Here is a 16,412-nt window from a genome sequence, read left to right on the forward strand (position 1 = left end):
ACACTGCCCTTGCTTCCTCCATACCTGTGTTTTGTTTCTGATGGGGGCTCAGCTGGAGTCCTAAAGCTTCCGGAAGCCCCCTATCGACCCAGCCACCGCAATCCTCCCTTCCTCGATTCTTAGTCTACTTGTACACCAGCTGCCAGGGAGCAGTCCCCCACCTCTTACTCCAGGAAATGGTCAGGGCAAGCACACCAGGACAGAGTGTGGGGGCAACCCGGGCCAGCGGCTATGATGGCCTCTTTTTAGGGGTACTCATAGGCACCTTCGTGGTTAGTTCCTGCTTTGGGTTGGGGGGTCTTTGAGTTGTCACCTATATGGCTCTGCCAACAACAGTGTAGGGATGCGCCTTGGACACTCTAACTGGACCCCCTCTGTCACCCCCTCTGTCACTTTCAGGTGGGATGAAAACGTAGGGCCAGGAGTTCGTGGGATTTGGTCCTGGGAAGACAGCAGCCTGGCTCCCAGGACCCCACCCCACAGCACTGACCCTGAGATTTATTTGGGTGCCAGCCCCTTGGGCCCCAGAGGGTAAACACCACCCTGCTTCCTAGATCCCAGAGCCTCCCTCAGAACCAGGGCCCATCCTGGCCTGCTGTGGGGAATGGGTACACAACGAGAGGGAGGGCTCCCTGCAAGGAGGGCCGCGAACAGGTGTGTCCGTCATTCCCTCTTCTGCCTCCCATCCCTTGGCCCCAGACCCTCACCCACCCCACCCTCAGCCACACTCAGTCCCTTCCCCCTTCCCCTCCTTCCCTCCCCCACCCAAACCTCCCCAAGGACAAGCAAAGTTATTACAATAATGAATTAGCCAGCCCGCTTACTGCCGCCACTGGCGAAGACAATTATCCCCCCCACACATCCCTAGCCGCTGCTCGGCTCCCTCATAAAGACGGGCTTTTGGGGCCGCTTTGTGCTTTGATTGGAAATGAAGAGATTGCTAATTAGGGAACACCTGCTGGGACCCGGGCTGGCAGGAACAACGGCAGGACGGACTGAGCGGCCATTGCAGGCGGGGCGGCATGTGCATGTGAGTGTGCGCCCGGGTCTGCGTGTGCCTACAAGGGTGGTGGGGGGAGGTGAGAGGAGAAAAGAGAGCCCGCGCTACATGGGCACCTCGGTGATTTAATCCAGCTCCCTGCCACCCCACCTTGGAGCCGTAAACAAAACCCAGACATTTTATGGAGCTTTTCACCTTTTAAAGGATGCTAATTTGTTTATGGGCGGCTATAATTCTACTTGTGTTTGCATAGGTCAGTGCCTGGCGTGTGCTGTGCATGTTTGTGCTGTGCATGTTTGTGCTGTGCACAGCTGTTTCCAGCTGGGCCAGCCGGCATTGGGATGCACGGAGCCTCCCAGCTCCCTGCAGAGGGATGGGGATGGGGAACTGGCACAAAGAGAGAACCTGCTGGCCCCGGGACCTCCTGGTAGCAGTGTCAGGGACACAAGGTCAAAGGGAGTTAAACCTGAGATTGACTCGATTATTTATTCTAGGGCTGGGAACCTCCCACTTCTCCTTGTTCTCTCCTGGGCCCTGGGAAGACAAGTTCTCAAGTGACCCCTTTCCCAGAATGTGATCCAATTTGACACTGGAGTTAGTGGGGTGTGGTGGCCAAACAGGTACCCAATTGCTTTTTCCTAAATACCATAAAATACTGGCTGCCAAGCCCCTTCCCTCCCCTTACCCTCCCACCCCCATAACCATGCTGACACTCAGCTCCCTTCACAATCTGACTATTCAGCCCCTGCTCTCTTTTGAACTGAACTCCACAAAAATGTATTGAGCAACTACTCTGTGCACCAGGGATCACACACACACAGCTCTTTGGGGAATTCTTTTGAATATTTGCAACATAGTTCCTGCCTCAAGAGATCTCAGTCCTGGAGGGAAGACAGACGCAGCAGCACATAACTGGGACTCAGGGGCTGCTGCAGACTGGGCACAGAGTGCATGTGTGGACAAGAGCAGGGGAGATGATGTCTGCAAGAGGAGGCATGATGAGGCTTCTCTGAGAAGGGGAGAATCTAGCAGAGTCATGAAGGGTCTGTGTGAGCCAGGACGCAGGGATGCAGCCCAGCCTGGCCCTCGTTCAGGAAAACAGGGTGTTGCCGCATAGCTGGTGCATGGAACTCAAGGGCAGTGGAAGGGCAAGAGGGCAGTGGAGGTGGGTGTGAGCCCTGGGAGGTGTGTGGGGGGTGGTGGGGCAAGAAGGGCCCTGGCCTTAAACGAACGGTGGCACCTATATGCGGGCGCACATGCACGTTTTTAAAGGCTGCCTGCAGCACTTGTGTCTGGATTGGGGGCATCGATAGGAGTCCCCCCAGAAGATGATGGTCCTGGTCCCTGACTGAGGAAGATTAAGAGGCCTCCCAGCCAGTACATCTCATTCCTAGACCAACTCTAGCTAATTCCTCTCTTTCCTGTATCTTCCTACATTTGAAGTTTCTAAAACACACGGTAGAGCTTTTGCTAAAATGCACACAGTGTCTCAGCAACTCTGCAGCTCACCCCAGGAGGTTAGGACCCTCACTGAGGCCCTATATTGGCGTGAGCACTGGACCGAGGGTGCTCTGACCACCAGCCTCAGTTTTTCATCCTATAAAATGGAGAAGTACTCCTTACTTGTTTGAGGTCTCCTCTGTAGCTCCGATATAAATGATCCCAGAGTTCCACAAAGCATTGTATGGGGCTGAAGTGTGGTATAAGGTCAAAAGCACAGGCATGGCCAGGCACGGTGGCTCATGCCTGTAATCCCAGCACTTAGGGAGGCCGAGGTGGGCGAATCACCTGGGGTCAGGAGTTTGAGACCAGCCTATACAACATGGTGAAACCTCGTTTCTACTTAAAAAAAAAAAATTACAAAAATTAGCCGGGTATGGTGGTGCATGCCTATAATCCCAGCTACTCAGGAGGCTGAGGCAGAAGAATTGCCTGAACCTGGGAGACGGAGGTTGCAGTGAGCTGAGATCGCGCCACTGCACTACTCCAGCCTGGGCTACAGAGTGAGACTCTGTCTCAAAAAAAAAAAACAAAAAACAAAAAAACAAAAAACAAGAAAAAAGCACAGGCATTAGAGTAAGACCTGGTTCAACTTCCAGTGCCGCCATTCAACAGTCGTAGGCCGTAGGAGAGTCATTTAACTCCCCAGGGCCTGTCTTTCTCCTCTGGGGGATTACAGTATGCACTTCCTTGGGTTGCTGAGCCTGAGAAGGGATGACAGGAGAGAGCGCAGTGCCTGGCTCATCATGATCATCACCATCACCATCATCATCATCATCATCACAAGCTGAATACTTTTTCAGGAAGTCAGGCTAGAAAACCTACCACCTCCCATAATGTCAAATATCCTTTCGGTAGAATTTAACAAGCATCTCTATTTTCTGAGACACTTGTCCAGTTTCCCCCTTGGACTCACATGAGCATAGATACCTTTCAAGGAGTTTCCAGACCTGTCAGAGAGAAATGGGGAAGCTGGCCAAGTCCCAGGAGGTGGAGACCAGTGGCTTAGCCCACCCCCACGTGGGTCCCCGGCCCTGGGTGGCACGCAGGCAGCTGCACATGCAAGAGACACTAGGACACCAGGCCTCTTGGTTGAGAACCCCTTGCCAACCACTGGCACAGGCTGGGCAATGTGAGCTGCTGGTAGTGAAGGACAGTGGGCCATTTGCCCAGCAGCCAGGAAGGCCCCCAAAAGAGACACAAACACAAGCCCCTGAGGGGTGGAAGGCACAGCTGCGAGGTCACCTGGCTCAGACCTGGGTTCTCCCAGCCCAGGAAGCTGCCAAAAACTGGGCATGGGGTCCCAAGACTGGGCTGGTGCTGGGCCCAGGCGTGGTGGCTCTAGCAGATGGTGGCCTGTGCACCCTGGAGCCCTCCCTATGCCCAGGGACGTAAATATGTCAAGTCTGGAAAAAGCAGCTGGCAAGAAGGGTGCTTTTCTCCCCGCTCTGTGCAGGGCACAGCCAGAGAAGAAAGTCAAGGGGCCTTCCAAGGTGGAATTGGGTCCTAAAATTGGAAAAGCAGGGGGAAATCATGCAGCCCCAACGTCTTCCAAAGCAAACCCCATTCCTACCCTCTACACACTTCTACAGCCAAACTCTTGAGTCAGCAAAGTTCTAGATTAGACTGACCTTGTTACCAGCAACACTCCTCTCACTCAATGCTTTTGTGTCCACAAATGCTCAGGAACACTCACTGTCCGTGAACTTTAGCTACAAGAGGAGTTGGTGCTTCCCCATGCCTCATCTCCTTTAGACCTTAGAGTAACCCCACAAGATTAGATTTTATTATCCCCTTTGCACAGACAAGAAAACTGAAATGCAAAGAGGCGGATTAACTTACCAGGGATCCCAGAGCTAAGAAACAGCAGAGCCAGAATATGAACCCAGATTTGCCCAAGTCCAAAGTCTGGACTTTTACCATCCCCTATGCTGTCCACGTGTAGGTTCCTTCACTTCAGCACCGTGACATCATTGCATCTTGTTTCTTTCTTTTCTTTTTTTTTAGTTTCAGCAGTGCCTAGCACAGAGCAGGTGTTAAAAACACACTTGGGCGTGGCATTCTGAGTGGGTGTACAAGAAACCACTGGGCAGGCACAGGCACTCAGGCTGGCACAGAGTGAACGCATGGGTCCCTGAGCACAGATGTGATTGCAGTCAGTGGTGGATGTCAGGCATGTGGAACGGGGGTGCTTTACTCTTGGCCTTTATATCACTAGGGAGGCTTCTCAAAATAAACATAGAGAAGATGTGATGTGGCATTGGGCTGGGGGACTCCAGCCTGTGGGTATGTAGCACAGGTGGGTAATGAGAAGAGGAGCCTGAGTGCAGTAGAGGAGTTCACTCAGGGAGGCACTCAAGCCCTTGGGGCCTGGGATAAGCTGGGCTGTCCAGAGTTACTGTGGGCCACCACGCCCTCATGGCCCTGACCTCCCGCTTCAGCCACCCCAGTGTTTCCAGAATTAGGTATCCAAGCCCTATTGGTTTAGCGGCAAGATAACATGAGCTATAAGAGGCAACCAGGCTTGAGTTTGAAACTTGTCTTTGTCATTGCCTAGATCTGCAGCCTCCTCAGGTAGTCTGAGCTGGGAGCTTCTGTTCCCTGAGCTACAAACTGGAGACATCACCTACTTCGAAGGCTTGCCGTGGAGATCAGATGCATTAATACGAGAAGAATTTGACCCAGGACTCTAAACGTGGTCCTTTGGCAATACAAGTTTCCCTTCTCCATGCGCTTGCCTTCCTTACACACCCCGTCTCCTTCCCCTTGAGGTAGCCAGACAGACGACAACGAATTAAATCTAGCAGACAACCCCTCCCTTTCTCTCCCCACTCCTGCCCTAACTAATTTGATATTTCAAACACCAAAAGAATAAGAATTTATCTTCCTGTATTTTTCCCATGCAGAGCCAGGCACATGGACGTTTATAAAAAGTGTTGCTTGGGGCCGGGCACAGTGGCTCACACCTGTAATCCCAGCACTTTGGGAGGCCAAGGTGGGCAGATCACCTGAGGTCAGGAGTTCCAGACCAGCCTGGCCAACATGGTAAACCCCGTTTCTACTAAAAATACAAAAATTAGCTGGGCATGGTGGCGCACGCCTGTAATCCCAGCTACTCGGGAGGCTGAGGCAGGAGAATCCCTGGAACTTGGGAGGCGGAGATTGAGCCACTGCACTCCAGGCTGGGTGACAGAACAAGACTCATCTCAAACAAAAAAAAAAAAAAAAAAAAAAAAAAAAAAAAAAAAAGAAAGAAAAAGAAAAGAAAAGAAAGAAAGTGCCGCTTTGTAACAGGCGATGCCAGCATTCCCTATCCTGGCCTTTTGCTGAAGGGAAATCAAAGGCCAAAAGACTTCCCTGTAGGAAGGCCATTGTAGGGAGCTCCTAATTCCATCAAAAGGACCTGGAGAGAAGCTGTCCTCCTTAGAAGAGAAAGAGGCGATTTCTTACTTTGTTTCCAGCCCTCCACCAACAGCACATATGTGGCAGTGAGTGATTCCCCTTCCTCTGCCTTTGCTGAGCCCAAACTAGCAGAGAGAAAGAGAGATGTAACCCAAGCTCCAGACACTGATGGTCTTCGGAATCCCTCTTTTTGTAGCCTGGAAGCTTCAACACCCAGGGTCCTGGTTCTCTTTGATGGATTCTACCCTGAGCTCAACCTGGAAAGAGATGGAAGCTCACGGTCACATTCTAGAGGGACCCACAGAGAGGGAGGGGATGAGGACCACGCTAGGGCATCAGCTCCCATCGTCTTTCTGTCCTAGATGCTGTTGGTGCTCTGCTCAGATCCCTCTGGCCAGTGATGCTCCCATCCCCAGCTGCTAACAGCTGCTAACAAAGGGTCTGCAAATTGCCCAAGACCCACATGAGCCCTCATGGGGTCCAGAAGGGCCTGGGAGGCTAATCCCTACCCGCCGGGGCAGCTCTCAGCCAATGACTGATTGACTTGGGGTTAGAACTGACCAGTCTCTGTGCCTCAAGGTTGGACAGCTCTGCAGCCTCATTTATGCTCCTGGATAGGCTGAGGCTAGACCTCAGCTGAGTCCACATCTTTGCTCAGCTTCCTGCCGCCCTATTTTTCCTTCTTCAGTCCCTTACAGGATTCCCCAGACAGCACTCCCTCAACACAGCTCTTACCCAGAGTGCCCGTTTCAGGCTCTGCCCCTGGAGACTCTGACCTAAGTTAGCCTCCTCCCCTACCTCTCAGAAATCTTCCCCAAACAGCCAGGGTGACAATGGAACCCAAGAACAAGGGAATGCCAAACGCCATCTGGCAGAGATACTTACATGCCTCCTTCAGATGAAGAAGCACCAGCTATGTGGCAGACTCACCCACTCTGGGGAAAATTCCAGCCCCTGAACGTGCAATGGCCCCAGAAACCAGAGAGAACAGCATTGGCCTCCTCTGGGTCACTCCCATCTGGAGAACCAGAGCCTTGGTCAAGGCCACCACTTGGGAAGTCAACAGATCCCACGCAATTCACCCGAATATGCTGTCACCTTATAGCTGAGAACCCAGGAGCCTCTATCAGGAGCAACTACAGTCACATCCAACACACTCCCACTCCCCGACACGAGAACTTGAGTGGGCTCCTTATGAAAAGAGAGACCAGATTGGATGCAGTGGCTCATGCCTGTAATCTGAACACTTTGGGAGGCTGAGGTGGGAGAATTGCTTGAGCCCAAGAGTTCAAGACAAGCCTGGCAACAAAGTGATAACCTATCTATCTCTCCAAAAATTCAAAAACTTAGCCAAGCATAGTGGTACATGCCTGTAGTCCCCACTACTCAAGAAGCCAAGGCAGGAGAACTGCTTAGCCCGGGAGGTCAATGCTGCAGTGAGCTGTGTTCATACCATTCCACTCCAGCCTGGGCAACAGAGTGAGACTCTCTCTCAAAAGAAACAAACAAACAAAAAAAAAAAAAAAGAGAGAAAGAGAGAGAGAGAGAGACCAAAAACTGGGGAATCTAAGAATGCCAGACAAGATGGAAAAAAAAAAATGTCCCCAAGGAATGCGAATGCTCTAGAGACAAAAAAATCTCCCTGTTCGATCATCTAACTTCAGTGATCTGAGGTTTTCAATGTGACACTGTGGTGCAGAGAAAAGGGGGAAGTGCTGAACATTGGAAATCACATCAGCGACTTTTAAACATCTGCTAGCATCCCCCAGACGCCCCCCACCCACTGCATTCAGGAGGGAGATTGCAGGCTGTGGGAGCCCCTGGAGAGAGAGTGAAGCCAGTGGAAAGGCAGGAACCTGATGAACCTGTGTCCACGGAAGGTCACGGGCAGAGAGAGGATAAACACTTTGTCCCAAACAGTGAGCACATGCTGGACTCCATCCAAGGTGGGGAGATGTTATAACTCTCCTGAGCAATGTGATTAGCATCCCAAGAGCCAAGGTGGGCGGATCGCGCAGAGATAAAGGTCACAGGAGAGTGGGCGAGGAGGCCAGCTGCCCAAGGCAGTGGCATCAGCATCGGCAGGAGACCCCACTGCCCATGGCTCACTCCCTCAGTGAGAAAGCTTGGCAGTGGAGTAAGCTTGGGACAGCCCACACGGAGGGATGAACATGTTCATGTCCCCCAAGGGGTTAAGATGATATTATTGGTGGTGGGAGAGGCGATGGACTACCAGTTTCAGGTCTCAAGAAAGATGACCTGTGGAAAGAGTATGGTGGGAAAAACACAAGATGTGAAACGCAATGGAATGAAAACATTGTCTATGGGATAGGGAAGGGAGGCTAGAAGGCCAGAAGTAGGGCAGGAGATGGGGCCGGGAAGGTGTGGACATGCTAAGGTAGGGGAGAATGAGCATGTGCTTTCGGAAAGAGCTCCCAGCCACACAGGCACTTTGAAAGTCTAAACCTGCAGATTAGGTCTGCATTCTCCAACATGGTTCCTGGCTCCTCAGCAGAGATTTTTAGAAACTGACTTATGGAAAAGCAAGGCTGTTAGCAGTTCCAAAGGAAAGCGAAGGCTGATTAACAGAGGGCTGACCTGGCAGAGGCGTCTGTGTTGTCATCTTTACAAGGACGCAGGGACTTGGGGAATCAAAGCTAGAGTATCAGGACCTCTCTTTCACATGGGTCTGTGAAGGGGGACACTCAACCCTTTTTAAAGAAAAGACATAAAAAGACGAAAACTTTGAAAATGTTGAACCGAGTTCAATATACATGTAAATGATACAAAAGGGTATTCATGTGGTTGCCTGTTTGCACTCAGCCCTGTTGCCTATTGTGGAAGGTGACATTCGATGGTACTATTTGCTACCTGGGTGGCCTTAAGCAAGATCCTTAACCTCAGAGCCTCAGTTTCCTCTTCTGCATCATGGGAAGAATCCTAATACCATCTTGCAGTCATTCCAAGGATAAGTGAGGTAAACTACAGAAAGTTTCCAGCACAGAACAGGCTCTCAAAAAATGCGTCTTTCCTTCTCCCACACTCAGAAGAGTAATACAGAGGAGGCACACTTGAAAAAGTCAAAAACCAGGCAAGCACTAGACAACAAGGTAAGGAAACAATAAAGAAATGTCTTAGGGAAATGTCATGACTAGGTAATGGGTGAAAACATAGAATCTTTCACAATATAGAGCAAAAGAAAGATACTGAAGAATTCTTAAAGCTTTAAAGTCATAATATGGTTCAACCCCAATGTGAAAACTGCTGGTTAAAGAAAATAGGAGATTTTAGGGGATAGAGAACAAAGCATGTCCCCAGGCTCAGTATGGAAATGACAAAGACCCAAGATTACCTGGACTGTGAAAGTCCAATTGTAAGAACCATTCTTCTGGGAAATTTGGGTGGAAGACTATAGGGAAGGCCTGAGATCAAGGGTTCAATATATAAAGGAATCGCTTCATAAATTTTACAAAATGGCAAAGACAGGAATGGAAAGAGGCACAGAGACCAATAGAGTTAAGGACTTATGGGAGAATATTTAAGAAATAAGTTAGACACAGTAAAAAGAATTGTCGCACAGCAATTAATGATAAAATCAAGGCCATTTAGTAAAAAATAAGAAAAAATCTTTATAAGGAAGCACATAGGGACCCAGAAAATGAATAAGGGATATTTTGTACTCTGAGGTCTCTTTATTTAGCAAGTCTCCAAATGTAATATTTTTAAATTAATAGAGTATGATAGAGAGAGGGGAAAAAACCAGAAACAGGCAGTAGAATGGGCATGGAGAGAAGTAAGCATGGCATTCAGGAAACAATGTCATTCCTCCAAGGTGTTTTCAGGGGGTTTGTTTGGGACAGCTCAGTTTACATATTATTACTAACATATTCTCAGTTCACACCACGAAGGCACCAACCGCCATCCCTGACCCATGAGGGAGAGCCTCAAGGGAGGAAACCAAAGCTGCTAAGCACAATCAGCCAGGCCTGTGGCATTTCTGGAAACAGCCAAGTCGATACTGGGCTGCGGGGGTTGGCATCTACTTTTGTATCATTTCTCTCATTAGTACATCCAAAGCGTGTCAAGTGCCTGTCATGTCCAGGCACAGTGCTGGGAGACAGGCCCACCATGCCCTGCCTACAGAGTCCTTAATTCTGGAGGGGAAACAGACAGGCAAACAGCTGTCATACAACGTGATCACTGCCAGGGAGGCGGGGGCGGGGGGCACAGGAGAAGGTCAAGACTGAACAGAACAGTCCTTGGAGATCATCTAGACCACCCATTTCTTTTACAGAAGAAGAAACAGAGGCAGAGAGAGACGAAGTGACACCTAGAAAGCCATCAGGCAGTGGCTTATGGAAGCTAATGTAAATGCTTGCTCAATATGCTACTACAAAATCAGTTTTATTTCTGTAAGCAGTTTGGTAGCCTCTGAGACAGTGTCCCACGGCATTCATAGAGTGTCATATTTCAAGGTAATATTTCTGATATTTTAGCAAATAGATTCCACAGGTTTAATAACAATGCATCCACTTGCCCTCCCTCTGGCCTCATTACCCATCTTAAATGATTAGGCAAATCATCCCAAAAATAAGTGGGAAAACCAAGGAAGCCAAAGCATGCTTGGCAGATGAGTACAGATAATATCCCAATAAGCATGTATCCCTCTTCTCCTGAAGTTGGTGTTTCATTGCCATGCATATCTTATGGCTGATCCCTAGGCTATATACGGCATAATTTTGCATGTTTAAAAATCTTATATAAATGGTGTCATCCTGTCTCTAGGAATTTTCTTAACTCCCTTCCTTTAGCCATGCTGCTGACTGTCCCGGTCTACCAAGACTATCCATTAGGTTACACTGGCTCTGTTCCGAAGCTTCCATCATAAAGGGCAGAGATCCGAGTGAAGATTCTGCCCAAGAAAGACGCCACCAACAACCATGTTTCTACTACTCAAGAGTAAAGCCTGAACTTGCAGGGACTCATATCCATCTTGTGGTCTTTTCCCCTGGGCTAAAAGTGGTGCTTGATCCCCACTGGTTTCCAAAGGAGCAACAGCATATGGGATTCTAAAGGCAGAATTAATTCAAGACTCATTACATGAGGGTGTTCTCAATTGAGTGCCCTACAGTAAATAGTAATTACATGTTCCTTCAAGATTACTCTCAGCCCGAGATGGAGAAAGAAGAGTCATGGACGACTGACCACAATATTCCTAATGTGCACACGTGTGCACAAACACCCAGGCTAGTCACAAGTCTGGATTTGGAATTTTCCCCAAGAACGTGATGTTAGTTCTCCAAGTCCCTTGAAATATACAAATGGCATCCCTTAGGGGCATGAGAAATTGCCCGTGCTTATTCCTATTCTTCTTTCTTTGCAAAGTACTCCCCAAAGGTGCACCATCAAATACGTGGCAAACAAGCAACCCCACTTTAGCCATGCTACAGGGAAGAGGAATTGGCCCTGTGCAGAGACAACACTCCAGTGGTTCTGAATGCTTAGGACACCCCAGACAAGCCATGTTAAATGGCATCCCACCTTCACATCCGGACTGCAGCAGTCCATGAATGTGTTAGGCTATGGAGAGCAGATTTCCATGAGAGGAAAAAGGCTTGGCCAGGTCGTCCCAAAACCCCAGACAGGCCATGAGAGGATGCTCACTTGGTCATCGGATGTGGGAGTGGAGCCCCCCTCAGCAGGGAATTGTAAAGGATGAGGGCATGTTTTAAACCACCTGTAGATGTTTGTGCACACATGTGCACATTAGGGGAATTATGATCAGCCATCCGTGACTCAATATAGCACTTTCTGCTATACTGGCAAGCTGTCCAGGGGACTTTGGGAGGAATGTAGGAGCTTTGAAAGTTTCCTCTTTCTTGGCCTTTCTGGCACCAGGCCCTGCAAAATAATGATTACAGACAAAATGTCATCTTCCTCACCCACAGCAGTAGCTTTGAGGGTTTATTATCCAGCAGGTACTATTCAAGGGACTTACACAAGCCTCCTTTAATTCTCACAACAACTCGATGAAGGAAGTGTTCTTACAACCCATATTTTACAGACGAGGAAACTGAGTGTGAAGTGGAGAGGCTGGGACAGTTGCCCAAGGTCACAGCTATTACAATGTGGATAAGGCCCCAGTAGCTTGGTGCTGAAGCCTGCTTTTCACCAAAACTGTTTCATGGAGGTCACCATTAGGGGGAATAATTTAGTCTAAAACTGGTAAGCACTTCCAGTTTTAAAGGCCTGTTTATCTTCTGATTTTTATTTTGCTTCACACCAGTGCTGGGAGACACTCAGAGGAGGTGTCAGCCCCACTTGGCAGGTGAAGAAATTAAGCTACAGTGAAACTAAGAACTTGCAGAGGTCACCCCATTTGGCAACTCCCCTCCCAAACCTCAGCCATGCTTCTCACTTCCAACTCTGCTACAGGACTTTTAGCAAACCTGTAGCCCAGGTGTTGGGCCTCTCCAGACACGTACAAGCCTAGGGGCGACTGCTGGGGTGGAGGACTGGGGAAGGAGGAGTATTAAGGCCACAGAGATACTAAACTAGGGTCTCTACAAATTAAAGACAAAATTTAAAATGCAGAATTTGGAAACTTGTTTTTGAACAAGGAACCCTGACCAGTTTTCCACTAACCCCCAGAGCATGCAAAGTCCACAATTTTAATATAACCCCAGATGCACATGTGATGACAGGTTCCTTCCTGAGACCGACTTAGGAGCAAACCATCTATTTCTTTCCCATGTCTTATCCTACCCCTATTGCCATAAACCCTAAAACACCACACACACACACACACACACACACACACACACAGCCTAATCAGCAAAATTTCACTCCCGAATATTGCTAGAAAGATCACTAAGCCAAGTTAATCAATTGTCTCAGCCAGCCACTTGTCCCCAAGAGATGCCTAGACTTTTCATTGCTGTCATTTAACCCTCAGCAGCCTGAGTTTTTATCCCCTGTCTTCCAAATGAGGGCAGAAAAACTGTTCTGGGAAGAATCCAGTATCTAAAATGATGTTCATAACTTGACACCTTTCAAAAGCCTTGTCTGTGCTAATGGAAGCAGACACTTTGGAAAACTTCAGAAGGAAGGTCTTCCTCTCATGTGTACCACCCGGGACCAGAGTGGTTAAAGCAAGAGGAGGAGCACAGGGGGCCCTACAGAGTTTGAACAGCCAGAGGAAGCAGGTATGGTTCAGAAAAGGGAGAGGAGAGAGCATGACAAATGAGGGAAATATTCACAGGAGAGACACCAGTTTAGCAATTAAATTTGACATCGACTTAGACAAAGCTTCTTCACTGAACAGAATAAAATTCCTGGGAAGATTTGTGCACATATGAATAAAAGACTCATCTCATTTTTTTTTTTTCCTGGACAGAGGAACATGAAAGCAGGAGAGAGGGACAGAGAGGAGAGAAGGACAGGGGCAAGGACCGTGATCAACGGGTCACGAGCTGACCTAGTAGTGAAAGCAGGTGGACATTCATAGCATCAAATCACTCCTCCTGTGATGAAGGGACTAGAAGTGGCCCCATGAGGAAAGAGCTTCTGCAATTCACTCTGCATGTGTTTACTGAACACATACTATGTGCCAGGCACTGCACTAGGCACTGGGGAATTTCAAAGGTGAATAGTAAGGAAGCAAAAAGGGAGATAGTGACTACTGCTAATTGTACTACTACTACTCCTACCAACTGCTAGGGGAGGGAGCAGAGAGGAGAGAGTGAGGATATGGGACATTTTGTAAGTTTGGGTGGCGCTGGGATTCATATTCCAGTCCCCTGCTTCAGTCAGGAAACAATAGCTTAACAGTGGGCAAAGCAAAGCAAGAGAGAGCATTGCCTGGCAGCGTCGTGAGTCCCTGCATAGGGACAAGGAGTGTTGAGGGTCTCAGGACTGCGGACATCCCACGAGGGGACACCTCTTGCAGGAACGCCAGTGATGGAGTTTGGATTCATCTGTCAAGTGGTTGTGTCAAGAGGGAGGAGGCCACAGTAGTCACCAGCTGCCCTATAAAAAGCAGCCCTGTTGGCTTCACTGCCAGGACTGGTCTGGCCTGCTCTGTAGGCAGAGCCTAAACTGCCCTCTGAGAATGTGGGGTGGAGGGGGTGCAGGAGTGACTCGGGGACCCGAGAACAAAAGTGCTCACTGGAATGTGAGCCAGGGCCAAGAAATTTGACAAAATTCTCTTTCTACAGAGGGAAAAGAGTCACAGCTTCCTCTGACTGAGGAGTGCTGCCCAAAACCCAGGTCACATCCTCTGCTCTCCCGTAGTGGTTTAAACAGTGCTTTACGGTCCTGGATTCTTCTCAGGTTAGGGGGCTTCCTTACGGAATAGCCCATTGGAGGATGAAGCTGCATGTCTTGCTGACACAGAGCTCTGTATGGCCAACATTCAAGAAAAATATCCCCTTAGTGGAAGGCGCGGGAGCCTGTCTTTAATAGTGTGACATGACGTGCGCAGAAGCGAGTGCTCTGTGCTGAAAAAAATAAAAGTGTCAACACCTGTTGGGCCCAGGGTTAAGCACTTCACGTGCATTTCATCTTCCCAACAACCCTATGAGGTTGGTTCTATTGTTATCCCCATTTTGCAGATGGGAAAAGTGAGACCCTGAGGGGTTTGGTAGCTCAAGTCTCACAGCTGAGAAAGGGGAGTGCCAGGATTTGAACTCTGGCTGTCTGGCTTGGAAGGCACACACTTAACTACAGCTCTCTACTGTCCATAGAGCAGGACTTAGGGCAAGAGGGCAGGAATTATCAACGATGAGGCGGGCTAACAAAGAGAAATGAAGCATAGACTCTGCTCTGTGGAGCTCCCGGCCTAATGAAGGAGACACAGAAACTAACAATCACAGCACAGAGGGTGAATGCAGTCACAGAGGGAGACCAGGCGGGGACCCTGAAAGCCCCAGGAAAAGGGAGACGGTGTCCGAGAAGAGGTGATGTAGACGTGTTATAGATGCCACCTTGACTTGAAAGGAGAAATGCAAGACTCACAGGGCACCGAGCTTGAAGCACTAAAGAAAGAACAGTGCCCAGGTACAGGTGAAATAAAAAGCCAAGGGATGCTGCAGAAAGAAAGTCGGCATCCTGGTGCCTCTGCTGACCTCATGAAGCAGGGAAAAAAGGCCCAAGTGAAAGAAATAGAAACTGCTCACTTGGTTGGTGGCAGAAAAAAGGATGTGTGTTCACAGAGCATGCAGAATCCCCCTGTATCAGGGATTCCTGCCCTCCCTTTCCAAGCTGAAGAAGGAAATCTCTCTCCAGGGAAGCCAGGGCCTGTTTCAGCAGCCATATGGCTCTGACTTTCCTTGGAGAAGGAGGGGAGAGAGAGGCCAGAATGCTTGCCTGGACTTAGACTTCTGACCTCAGCTTGGCCTTGACATTGCTCGACCTTGGCCAAGTTGCTTCTCTGGCTGGAGACCAGAGAGTTCTTCACCTGCCTTTACCTGGGAACAGTAAGTCAGGCGGACTTTGAGGTCCTCCGTGAAGAAAGCCAGCAGGAGAACCAAGGCATCCAGACCAAAACAGATCAAAGTGGGAGAAGGGTCCTGTGGAGATGCTAATTGACTGGCTAAAGGGGAAGACTGAGCCCTCCAGCGGCATGACCAAAGTGGGAGAGAATCCATTTCTCTGGCCCCACCAGACGGCACAGGAACTCTCTAGCTGCTGGCAAATTGAGCCATACTCCTGTCTCTATGTTCTCACCTCCGAACTGGAGCAGGAGAAGTGATTTGGGGAGTTGAAGGCACATAGCCCCTCCAGGCCCTTAGTGAACGGACGGGCGCATCAGCTGTAGGGGCTTGGAGGGGACACTTTTCTGAGCACATCAGCTGACTCCAGCTTCAGAGCTTGCACCACAGTTGCCATTTTCGCTTTGTGAAATGATTCCCCTCTCTCCAGCTCCACAGTGCCTTCCACTTTGCAAGCATACAAGTTGTACAGAAGCCTGAAAATGCTGATGGCTTAACTGGTTTAATTTTTTTTTTTTCCCAGCAGCCCTGAGGGGTTTTAACTCTTTCCTCCTGCAGAAACCCTGCTTTTGGAGTTGAATGTTGAAACTCTCACTGGGAGACTCATAAATATTCGGAGTCACTCTCTCCCTCTCTGTTTGATTAGGAAATGAGCCTTTAACTCAATGTAATCCCCAAGCCATTAACAAAAAAGCCCTCCACCGCTCCACTATTAGAATTTCACTCTTAACCCGCTGAGGATTGAATTAGATTAACATAACTACCCACAATCTGAGTTTATTTTCTGTGCCAGATAGAAATGTGTTTTCAAGAAAGGCGAAAAGGGGGAGGGAAAGCAGGAGGGAGAGAAAGAGCGGGAGGATAATGAAATGTAAAAATAGAGATAAGAAAAAGATGGACAGATATACTATAGAAGTGAAGTGATAGGTCTTTGGTTTTAAAATCCTGCCAGCTGCCATTTTAATTGATGGGGTATTTGGACAGGCCTCAACTATGTAAAATCGTTTGAATTAGGGGAG

At 49.0% G+C, this 16,412-nt stretch overlaps 1 protein-coding gene across 2 annotated transcripts in view; it reads right to left on the bottom strand.

The window, feature by feature from the left end:
- LOC105495866 (estrogen related receptor beta) overlaps nt 1–16,412 on the bottom strand; it is a 190,746-nt gene that overhangs the window by 171,459 nt on the left and 2,875 nt on the right. Inside the window, exon 2 of one of the 2 annotated variants that reach the window (XM_011765752.3) lies at nt 8,501–8,613. The exons of the other annotated variant lie outside the window; for it this stretch is intronic. The gene's annotated coding sequence lies outside the window, so the exon portion shown is untranslated. The remainder of the gene's footprint in view (nt 1–8,500; nt 8,614–16,412) is intronic. 2 annotated transcript variants of the gene reach the window in all.

This window comes from Macaca nemestrina, chromosome 7, assembly GCF_043159975.1.
Source record: "Macaca nemestrina isolate mMacNem1 chromosome 7, mMacNem.hap1, whole genome shotgun sequence".
Taxonomy (NCBI): Eukaryota; Metazoa; Chordata; class Mammalia; order Primates; family Cercopithecidae; genus Macaca; species Macaca nemestrina.